This window comes from Rhinopithecus roxellana, chromosome 19, assembly GCF_007565055.1.
Source record: "Rhinopithecus roxellana isolate Shanxi Qingling chromosome 19, ASM756505v1, whole genome shotgun sequence".
Taxonomy (NCBI): Eukaryota; Metazoa; Chordata; class Mammalia; order Primates; family Cercopithecidae; genus Rhinopithecus; species Rhinopithecus roxellana.
This window is the reverse complement of record NC_044567.1, coordinates 37,135,959-37,146,609: the sequence shown is the minus strand read 5'-3', so window position 1 is coordinate 37,146,609 and position 10,651 is coordinate 37,135,959.

The window sequence follows — 10,651 nt, the reverse complement described above, 5'->3', positions numbered from 1 at the left end:
GCTTTCTGAGAAACTGCATTGCCAAGTGTGAATGCAACCCACAGATTTACACGTTTCTCTTCAGTGATCATTTGTTAGCCACAGTTGTTTCTGAAATCTGCCAATTAGATAGCTTCATAGCGCAATGACATTACAGTGACAAGGACAATATCCAGAAGTGAAACTAGAAAGAAGCTTTCTTAGAAACTTCTTGGTGATGTGTGAATTCATCTCACAGAGTTACACCTTATGTTTTCGTGGAGCAGTCCGGATTAACACTGTCTTTGAGAATCTGAGAAGGGCTTCTTTGGACACATTGAGGCTACGCTGATAAAGGGAAATTTCATCCGTTCAAAACCGTGAAGAAGCTTTCTCTCAGAAACTTTCTTTCTGATCTGTGAGTTCATCTCACAAGTTTACAGAACCTCTGCTAAAGAACAGTTTGCTAACACTCTTTTCGTGGAATCTGCAAGTGATATTGGGAGCCTATGGGGCCCATTGTTGATAAAGGAATATCCTCACATAATAACTACAGAAAGCTTTCTGAGAACTGCATTGCCATGTGAATGCAACCCACAAGTTCACGTTTCTCTTCATGATCATTTGTTAGCACAGTTTTCCTGGAATCTGCAATTAATACTTCATAGCGCAATGACATTCAGTGACAAAGGAATATCCGAGATAAAACTAGAAGAAGCTTTCTTAGAAACTTCTTGTGATGTGTGAATTCATCTCACAGAGTTACACTTATTTCATGGAGCAGTCGTTAACACTGTCTTTGAGGATCGAGAAGGGCTTCTTATACCACTTTGAGGCCTAACGCTGATAAGAAAGAATTTCATTCCTTCACCCGTGAAAGAAGCTTTCTGAAAATTTCTTCTTCTGATCTGTGAGTTCTCCTCACAGATTTACAACCTCTGCCTCAAGAGCAGTTTTGCTAAACTCTTTTCGTGGAATCTGCAAAGTGGATTATTTGGGAGCCTATTGGGCCCATGGTGATAAAGGAAATATCCTCACATAATAACAAAGAGAAGCTTGTCTGAGAAACTGCATTGCCATGTTGAATGCACCCACGAGTTAAACGTTTTCTTCTATGATCAGTTTTTTTAGCAACAGTTTTCTGGAATCTGCATTAGATACTTCTATCGCAATACCTACAGTGACAAATGAAATATCCACAGATAAAACTAGAAAGAAGCTTTCTTAGAAACTTCTTGTGATGTGTTGAATTCATCTCACAGCGTTACACTTATGTTCGTGGAGCATGCCATTAACACTGTCTTTGAGAATCTGAGAAGGGCTTCTTTGGATCATATTGAGCCCTAAGCCTGATAAAGGAATTTTCATCCTTTCAAAACTGAAGAAGCTTCTGAGAAACTTCTTTCTGATCTTGGAGTTCACTCACAAGAGTTACAACCTCTGCCTCAGAAGAAGGCATTAGCCATAACCACTCTTTTCGTGGAATCTGCAAAGTGGTATTTGGGAGCCTATTGGGGCCCATGGTGATAAAGGAAAATCCTCACATAATAACTAAAAGAGAAGCTTTCTGAGAACTGCATTGCCATGTGTGATGGCAACCGACAGAGTTACACGTTTCTCTTCTGGATCAGTTTGTTAGCACAGTTTTCTGTAAATCTGCAATTAGATACTTCATAAGCGCATGACTTACGTGACAAGGAAATATCCAAGATTAAAACTAGAAAGAAGCTTTCTTAGAAACTTCTTGGTGATGTGGTGAATTCCATCGCACAGGTTACACTTATGTTTGTGGACGTCCATTAACACTGTCTTTGAGGACATCTGAGAAGGCTTCTTTGGATCATAATTGAGGCCTACGCTGATAAGGAATTTCATCATCCGTTCAAAACGTGAAAAGCTTTCTGAGAACTTCTCTCTGATCTGTGAGTTCATCTCACAGAGTTTACCAACTCTGCCTAAGAAGCAAGTTTTGGCTAAACTCTTTTCGTGGAATCTGCAAATGACTTTGGGAGCCTATTGGGCCCATGGTAATAAAGGAATAATCCTCATCATAACTAAAGAGAAGCTTTCTGAGAAACTGCATTGCCAAGTGTGAATGCAACCACAGAGTTACACGTTTCTCTTCAGTGATCAGTTGTTAGCACAGTTTTCTGGAAATCTGCATTAGATACTTCATAGCGCATGAACATTCCAGTGACAAAGGAATATCCAGAGATGAAAACTAAAAGAACTTTCTTAGAACCTTCTTTTATGTGTGAATTCATCTCACAGAGTTACACTTATTTTCGTGGAGCAGTCCGTAACACTGTCTTTGAGGATCTTAGAAGGGTCTTTTTGACCAATTTGAGGCCTACGCTATAAGCGAATTTCATCCGTTCAACGTGAAAGAAGCTTCTGAAAACTTCTTTCTGCTGTGAGTTCATCTCACAAGTTACAACCTCTGCTCAAGAAGCAGTTTTGCTACGCTCTGTTTCGTGGAATCTGCAAAGTGATATTTGGGAGCCTATTGGGCCCATGTAAAAAGGAAATATCCTCACATAATAACTAAAGAGAACTTCTGAGAACTGCATTGCCATGTGATGCAACACCACAGAGTTACACGTTCTCTTCATGATCAGTTTTTAGCACAGTTTTTCTGGAATCTGCAATTAGATACTTCTAGCGCAATGACATTACCAGTGACAAAGGATATCCACAGATGAAACTAGAAAGAAGCTTTCTTAGACAACTTGGGCTCTTTGATGTGTGAATTCATCGTCACAAGTTACCTTATGTTTCTGGAGCCGTGCGATACACTGTCTTTTGAGGATATCTGAGAAGGGCTTCTTTAGACCTATTGAGGCCTACGCTGATAACGGAAATTTCATCCGTTCAAACCTGAAAGAAGCTTCTGAGAACTTCTTTCTGATCTGTGAGTTTCATCTCACAGAGTTACAACCTTGCCTCAAGAAGCAGTTTGTCTACACTTTTTCGTGGAATCTCAAAGTGATATTTGTGGGAGCCCTATTTGGGGCCATGGTGATAAGGAATATCCTCACATATAAACTAAAGAGAAGCTTTCTGAGAAACCGCATTGCCAGTGTGAATGCAACTCACAGACTTACAGCCTTCTCTTCAGTGATCATTTTGTTAGCACAGTGTTTCTGGATCTGCAATTAGATACTTCATAGCGAATGACATTACAGACAAGGAAATAATCCACAGAGAAAACTAGAAGAAGCTTTCTTAGAAACTGCTTGGTGATGTGTGAATTCATCTCACGAGTTACACTTATTTTCTTGAGGAGCAGTCCATAGCACGTCTTTGAGGAATCTGAGAAGGGTTCTTTGGATCATACGTTGAGGCCTAGCTGATAAATGAAATTTCAATCCGTTCAAAACGTGAAAGAAGCTTCTGAAAAATTCTTTCTGACTTGAGTTCATCTCCACAGTACCACTCATTCCCCAGAAGCGTTTGCTAACACATCTTTTCCGTGATCTGACAAATGATATTTGGGCGCCTATTGGGGCCCATGTAATAAAGGAAAATCCTCCATACTAACTAAAGTAGAAGCTTTCTGTAAACTGCAGTTGCCATGTGTGAATCAACCCACAGAGTTACACGTTTCTCTCAGTGTCAGTTTGTTTAGCGTTGTCTGGAATCTGCAATTCAGATACTATCATAGCCTGAACAAATACAAGGAACCTCCACAATGAAACGAAAGAGCTTTCTTAGAAATTCGGTGATGTGTGAATTCATCTCACAAGTTCACTTATGTTTCTGGAGCTTTCCTAACACTGTCTTGAGTGATTCTAGAAGGGCTCTTTAGACCACTTTGAGTCCTACGCTGATAGGCATTCTCCTCAACCGTGAAAGAAGCTTTCTGAGCCTTTTCGATCTTATTTCCAGCTCACAGAGTTACACTCTGCCTCAAGAAGCACTTTGCTACACTCTTTTCGTGGAATCTGCAAGGATATTTGGGAGCCTATTGGGGTGCCCATGGTGATAAAGGAATATCCTCACATAATAACTAAGAGAGCTTTCTGAAAACTGCATTGCATGGTGTGAATGCACTCACAGAGTTACCAATTTCTCTCGTCTGTGATCATTTTTACACATTTTGTCTGGAAATCTGCAATTAATACTTCATAGCGCAATGAACATAACGTGACAATGAAATATTCCCAGAATGAAAACTAGAAAGAAGCTTTCTTAGAAACTTCTGTTGATTTTGAATTACATCTCACAGAGTTACACTTATGTTTCGTGAGCAGTGCATTAACACTGTCTTTTGAGGAATCTGAGAAGGGCTTCTTTGGATCATTTGAGGCCTAAGCTGATAAAGGAAATTTCAATCCGTTCAAAACGTGAGGAAGCTTTCTGAGAACTTCTTTCTGATCTGTGGTTCATCTCACAAGTTACACACCTCTGCCTCAAGAAGCAGTTTTGCTAACACTCTTTTCGTGGAATCTGCAAAGTGATATTTGGGAGCCTATTGGGGCCCATGGTGATAAGCAAGTATCAAACCTCACAAACTAAAAAGAGAAGCAAACACACCAACCAATGCAAAACACACAAAAAAATGTAGTAACAAATGAGACAGCTTTCTGAGAAACTCATTTATGTGCATTGGAATGCAACTTCACGTATGAACTTAAGCAGTGACATTCTGTGAAGTGCACGTGATTCTTGGATCTTTTCCCGTGATCTGATATAGTGTATTTCAGAGGCTGAGACTAGAAAAAGGCAAATTATCCTTTCAAGGGAGGCCGTGAACAAGTCTTGGGAGAACTCTTTGTGTATCTTGATTCATTCACTGTGTTCCTCACCCGTTCCTCGGGAAGTTTCTACACTCATGTTGAGATATCTAGTGATGCTTGGATCTCTTAGAACGTCATGCTGATAAGGACTATCCTCAGAGAAACCTGCAGAGAAGCTTTCAAAACTCGTTTGTGTGGTGATCGTAGTTAAGGGTGTAGCCTAGCCCAGAGTTCCAATCATAGGTGGGGTGTTTCCTCAGGCGTATAAGAAACTCCCAAACAGAATTTCTGCAGAAGCTGCATGGACCACGGTGGGGCGCTCCTCAGACAAAAATCCTCGTCTTACTTTGAAAGAATTTTTCCTAGAGTGAACGCTATGCGATGTGGAATTCAACCTCATGCTAATTTGCTACGGTATTCTGTGCCCGTGGCCTCGGCTATTGTTGGATCTGAGAACAGTTTCCGTTCCCTAAACATGGGGCAATGAAATTTCCATCAAATTAGAAAGAAGCTTTCTGAGAACTTCATTCTGATCTTTGAGTTCATCTCACAGAGTTACAACCTCTGCTCAAGAATGCAGTTTGCTAACACTCTTTCGGTTTTCTTGGAATCTGCAAAGTGAAGTTTGGAGCATTGTGGGGGCCCATGGTGATAAAGGAAATATCCCACAACAACTAAAGAGAAGCTTTCTGAGAAACTGCATTGCATATGTGTGAATGCCACTCACATAGTTTACACTGTTGTCTTCATTGATCAGTTGTTACACGTTTTTCTGGAAATCTTCAATTAGATACTCATAGCGCAATGACATTACAGTGCAAGAATATCCACTGATGATAAACTAGAAAGAAGCTTTTCTTAGAACTTCTTGGTGATGGTGACTTCATCTCACAGAGTTACACTATGTTTCGGTGGAGCAATTCAGTAACACTGTCCATTTGATATCTGAGAAGGGCTTCGTTTGGATCAATCTTTGAGGCCTGCCTGATAAAGGAAATTTCATCATCGTTCAAAACGAAAGGATTTCTTAGAAACTCTTTCGCATCGTGAGTCAATCTCACAGAGTTACCACCTCGCTCAAGAGCATTTGCTAACACTCTTTTGTGAATCTGCAAGTGATATTTGGGAGCCTATTGGGTGGGCCCAGGTGATAGAAAAAACTGAGGTATAATCTCTCACTAATCAACTAAAGATCAAGCTGTCTGAGAACGGCATTGCCAAGTTGTGATCAACCCACATGTTAAATTTCTCTTCAGTGATCATGTTGTTACACTTTTTCTGGAATCTGATCTGCAATTAGATACGTCATATATCCGAATGACCTGACCTACAGTGACAATAGAAATAGTTCCAGAGATACAAACTAGAAAGAAGCTTTCTTAGAAACTTCTTGGTGATGTGTAATTCATCTCACAGAGTTACACTTATGTTTCGTGAGCAGTCCATGTACACTGTCGAGGATCTGAGAATGGCTTCTTGGATCCATTGAGGCTAACGCTGATAACAAGAAATTTCATCATCCGTTCAAAAACGTGTAAAGAAGCTTTCTCAGAAACTTCTTTCTGATCTGTGAGTTCATCTCACAGATTACAACCTCTGCCTCAGACAGTTTGCTAACACTCTTTTCGTGGAATCTGCAAAGTGATATTTGGAGCCTATTGGGGCCCATGTGATAAAGAATATCCTCACCATAATAACTAAAGAGAAGCTTTCTGAGAAACTGCAGATTGCCAGGTGTGAATGCAACTCCAGCGTTACACTTTCTCTTCAGTGATCATTTGTTAGCAAAGTTTTCTGGAATCTGCATGTATACTTCATAGCGCAATGAACATTACAGTGACAAAGGAAAATTCCAGAGATGAAAACTAGAAAGAAGCTTTTCTTAGAACTTCTGGGTGATGTGTGAATTCATCTACAGAGTTACACTTATTTTCGTTGAGCAGTCCGTTAACACTGTCTTTAGGAATCTGAGAAGGGCTTCTTTGATCTATTGGAGCCTACGCTGATAAGGAAATTTTCTCCGTTCAAACGTGAAAGAATCGTTCGAAACTATTCTCTTCTGATCTGTGAGTTCAGCATCTCAAAGAGTTCAACCTCTGCCCAAAAGCAGTTTGCTAACTCTCTTTTCGTGAATCTTCAAGTATATTTGGAGCCTATTGGGGCCATGTGAAAGGAAATATCTCTCACATAATAACTAAAGAGAAGCTTTCTGAGAAACTGCATTGCAAGTGTGAATGCAACCCACAGAGTTACACGTTTCTCTTCAGATCAGTTTTGTTTAGCACAGTTTTCTGGAAATCTGCAATTAGATACTTCATCTGCGCATGAACATTACACGTGACAAGGAAATATCCACAGATGAACTAAAGAACTTTCTTAGAAACTTTCTTGGTGATTTGGTGAATTCATCTCACAGAGTTCCGCTTATGTTTCGTGGAGCAGTCCGTTAACACTGCTTTGAGTTGGTTCTGGAGGGCTTCTTAGACCATTTGAGGCCTACTGCTGATAAAGGAATTTCATCCGGTTCAAAAAACGTGGAAAGAAGCTTTTCTGAGAAACTTCTTTCTGATCTTGTTTCATCTCACACAGTTACACCTCTGCCTCAAGAGCTTTGCTAACCTCTTTTTCGTGGAATCTTCAAAGTGATATTTGGGAGCCTATTGGGGCCCATGGTGATAAAGGAATAATCCTCACAAATAACTAAAGAGAAGCTTCACTGAGAAACTGCATTGCCATATGTGATGCAACCCACGAGTTACACTTTCATCTTCTTCAGTGATCAGTTTGTTAGCACAGTTTCTCTGGAAATCTGCAATTAGATACTTCATAGCGCAAATGAACATACAGTGACAATGGAATATCCAAATGAAAACTAGAAAGAAGCTTTCTTAGAAACTTCTGTGATGTGTGAATTCATCTCACAGATTACACTTTGTTTCGTGGAGCAGTCCATTAACACTGTCTTTGAGGAATCTGATAAGGCTTTCTTTGGATCATATTGAGGCCTAGCTGTAAAGGAAATTTCATCCGTTCAAACGGGAAAGAAGCTTTCTGAGACTTCTTTCTGATCTGTGAGTTCATCTCACAGAGTTTACAAACCTCTGCCTCAAGAACAGTTTGCTAACACTCTTTTCGTGGAACTGCAAAGTGATTTTGGGAGCCTGATTGGGTGCCATGGTTGATAAGAATATCCTCACATAATACTAAAGAGAAGCTTTCTGAGAAACTGCATTGCCAAGTGTGAATGACCCACAGAGTTACACTTTCTCTTCAGTGATCAGTTGTTAGCACAGTTTTTCTGGAAATCTGCAATTAGATACTTCATAGCGAATGACATACATTCCGGAAAGGAATATCCAGAGTGACAACTAGAAAGAAGCTTTCTTAGAACTTCTTGGTGATGTTGAATTCATCTCACAGTACACTTTGTTTTCGTGGAGCAGTGCATTAACCTTGTCTTTGAGGATCTGAGAAGGCTTTCTTTGGATCACATTGAGGCCTAGCTGATACAGGAAATTTCATCCGTTCAAACGTGAAAGAAGCTTCTCAGAAACTTCTTTCTGATCTGTGAGTTCATCTCACAGAGTTACAACCTCTGCTCAGAAGCGTTTGCTAACACTCTTTTCGTGGACATCTGCAAAGTGATATTTGGGGGACCTATTGGGCCCTTGGTGATAAGGAAATATCCTCACATCAAGAACTAAAGGAAGCCTTTCTGAGAAACTCGCCATTGCCAAGTGTGAATGCACCCCACAGAGTTACACCGTTTCTCTTCATGTGATCAGTTTGTTAGCAACATTTTTCTGGAAATCTGCAATTATATACTTCATAGCGCAAGGACATTACAACAGTGACAAAGGAAATATCCAGAGATGAAACTAGAAAGAAGCTTTCTTGAAACTTCTTGGTGTGTGTGAATTCATCTCACGAGTTCACCTTATTTTTCCGTGGCAGTCTCGTTAACCCTGTCTTTAGATTCTGACAAGGGCTTCTTTGGACCATTTGAGGCCTACAGCTGATAAGGAAATTTCATCCGTTCAAAACGTGAAGAAGCTTTCTGAGAAAATTCTTTCTGATCTGTGAGTTCATCTCACGGTTTACAACCTCTGCCTCAGAAGCATTTAGCTACACTCTTTTCGTGGAATCTGCAAAGTGATATTTGGGAGCCTATTGGGGCCCATGTGATAACGGAAATTATCCTCACATAATAACTAAAGAGAAGCTTTCTGAGAAACTTGCATTGCCACGTGGAATGCAACCCACAAGTTACCCGTTTCTCTTCATGATCATTTGTTAGCACAGTTTTCTGGAAATCTGCAATTAGATACTTCATAGCGCATGAACATTACTACATGAAATATCCACGAGATGAAAACATAGAAGAGCTTTCTTCTTAAAAACTTCTTGGTGATGTGTGATTCATCTCACAGAGTTACACTTATTGTTCGTGGAGCATCATTAAACCTGTCTTTGAGAGATCTGAGAAGGGCTTCTTTGGATCCATTTGAGGCCTAGCTGTAAAAGGAATTTCATCCGTTTCAAAACGTGAAAGAAGCTTTCTGAAACTTCTTTCTGATCTGTGAGTTCATCTCACAGAGTTACAACATCTTCCCTCACGAAGCAGTTGCTACACTCTTTTCGTGGAATCTGCAAAGTGAATATTTGGGAGCCTATTTGGGCCCATGGATAAAGAAATACCTCATATAACACGAGAAGCTTTCTGAGAACTGCATTGCCAAGTGTGATGCAACCCCCAGAGTTACACGTTTCTCTTCAGTGATCCAGTTTGTTAGCACTGTTTTCTTGGAATCTGCATTAGATACTTTCTAGCGCCATGAACATTACAGTGACAAAGGAATATCCAAGATGAAACTATAAAGAAGCTTTCTTAGAACGTTCTTGGTGATGTGTGATTCATCTCACATGATTACACTAATGTTTCGTGGAGCAGTCCGTTAACACTGTCTTTGAGGAATCTGAGAAGGGCTTCTTTGGATCATCATTGGAGGCCTACGCTGATAAAGGAAATTCATCCGTTCAACCGTGAAGAGCTTCTTGAGAAACTTCTTTCTGATCTGTGAGTTCATCTCACAGAGAGTTACAACCTCTGCCTCAAAAGCAGTTTGCTAACACTCTTTTCGTGGAACTCTGCAAAGTGATATTTGGGAGCCTATGGGGCCCATGGTGATAACGGAAAATCCTCACATATAACGAAGAGAAGCTTTCTGGAAACTGCCATTGCATGTGTAATGCAACTCACAGAGTTACACGTTCTCTTCAGTGATCAGTTTGTTAGCACAGTTTTCTGGAAATCTGCAATTAGATACTTTTCATAGCGCAATGAACTTACGTGACAAAGGAATATCCACATGAAAACTAGAAAGACTTCTTTCTTAGAAACTTCTGGGTTGATGTGTGAATTCATCTCACAGAGTTTACACTTTTGTTTCGTAGCAGTCCATTAACACTGTCTTTGAGGAATCTGAGAAGGGCTTCTTTGGATCATATTGAGGCCTACGCTGATAAGGAAATTTCATCCGTTCAAAACGTGAAAGAAGCTTTCTGAGAAACTTCTTTCTGATCTGTGAGTTCATCTCAAAGGTTACAACTCTGCCTCCAAAAGCATTTTGCTAACACTCTTTTCGTGAATCTGCAAGTATAGTGGGAGCCTATTGGGGCCCATGGTTATAAGGAATATCCTCATAATCTAAAGAGAAGCTTTCTGAGAAACTGCATTGCCATGTGAATGCAACCCACAGAGTTACCAGTTTCTCTTCGTGATCAGTTTTTTAGCACAGTTTTCTCTGGAATCTGCAGATTAGATACTTCATAGCGCAATGAACATTAACAGTGACAAGGAAATATCCACAGATGAAAACTAGAAAGAAGCTTTCTTAGAAACTTCTTGTGATGTGTGAATTCATCTCACAGAGTTACACTGATTTTCGTGGAGA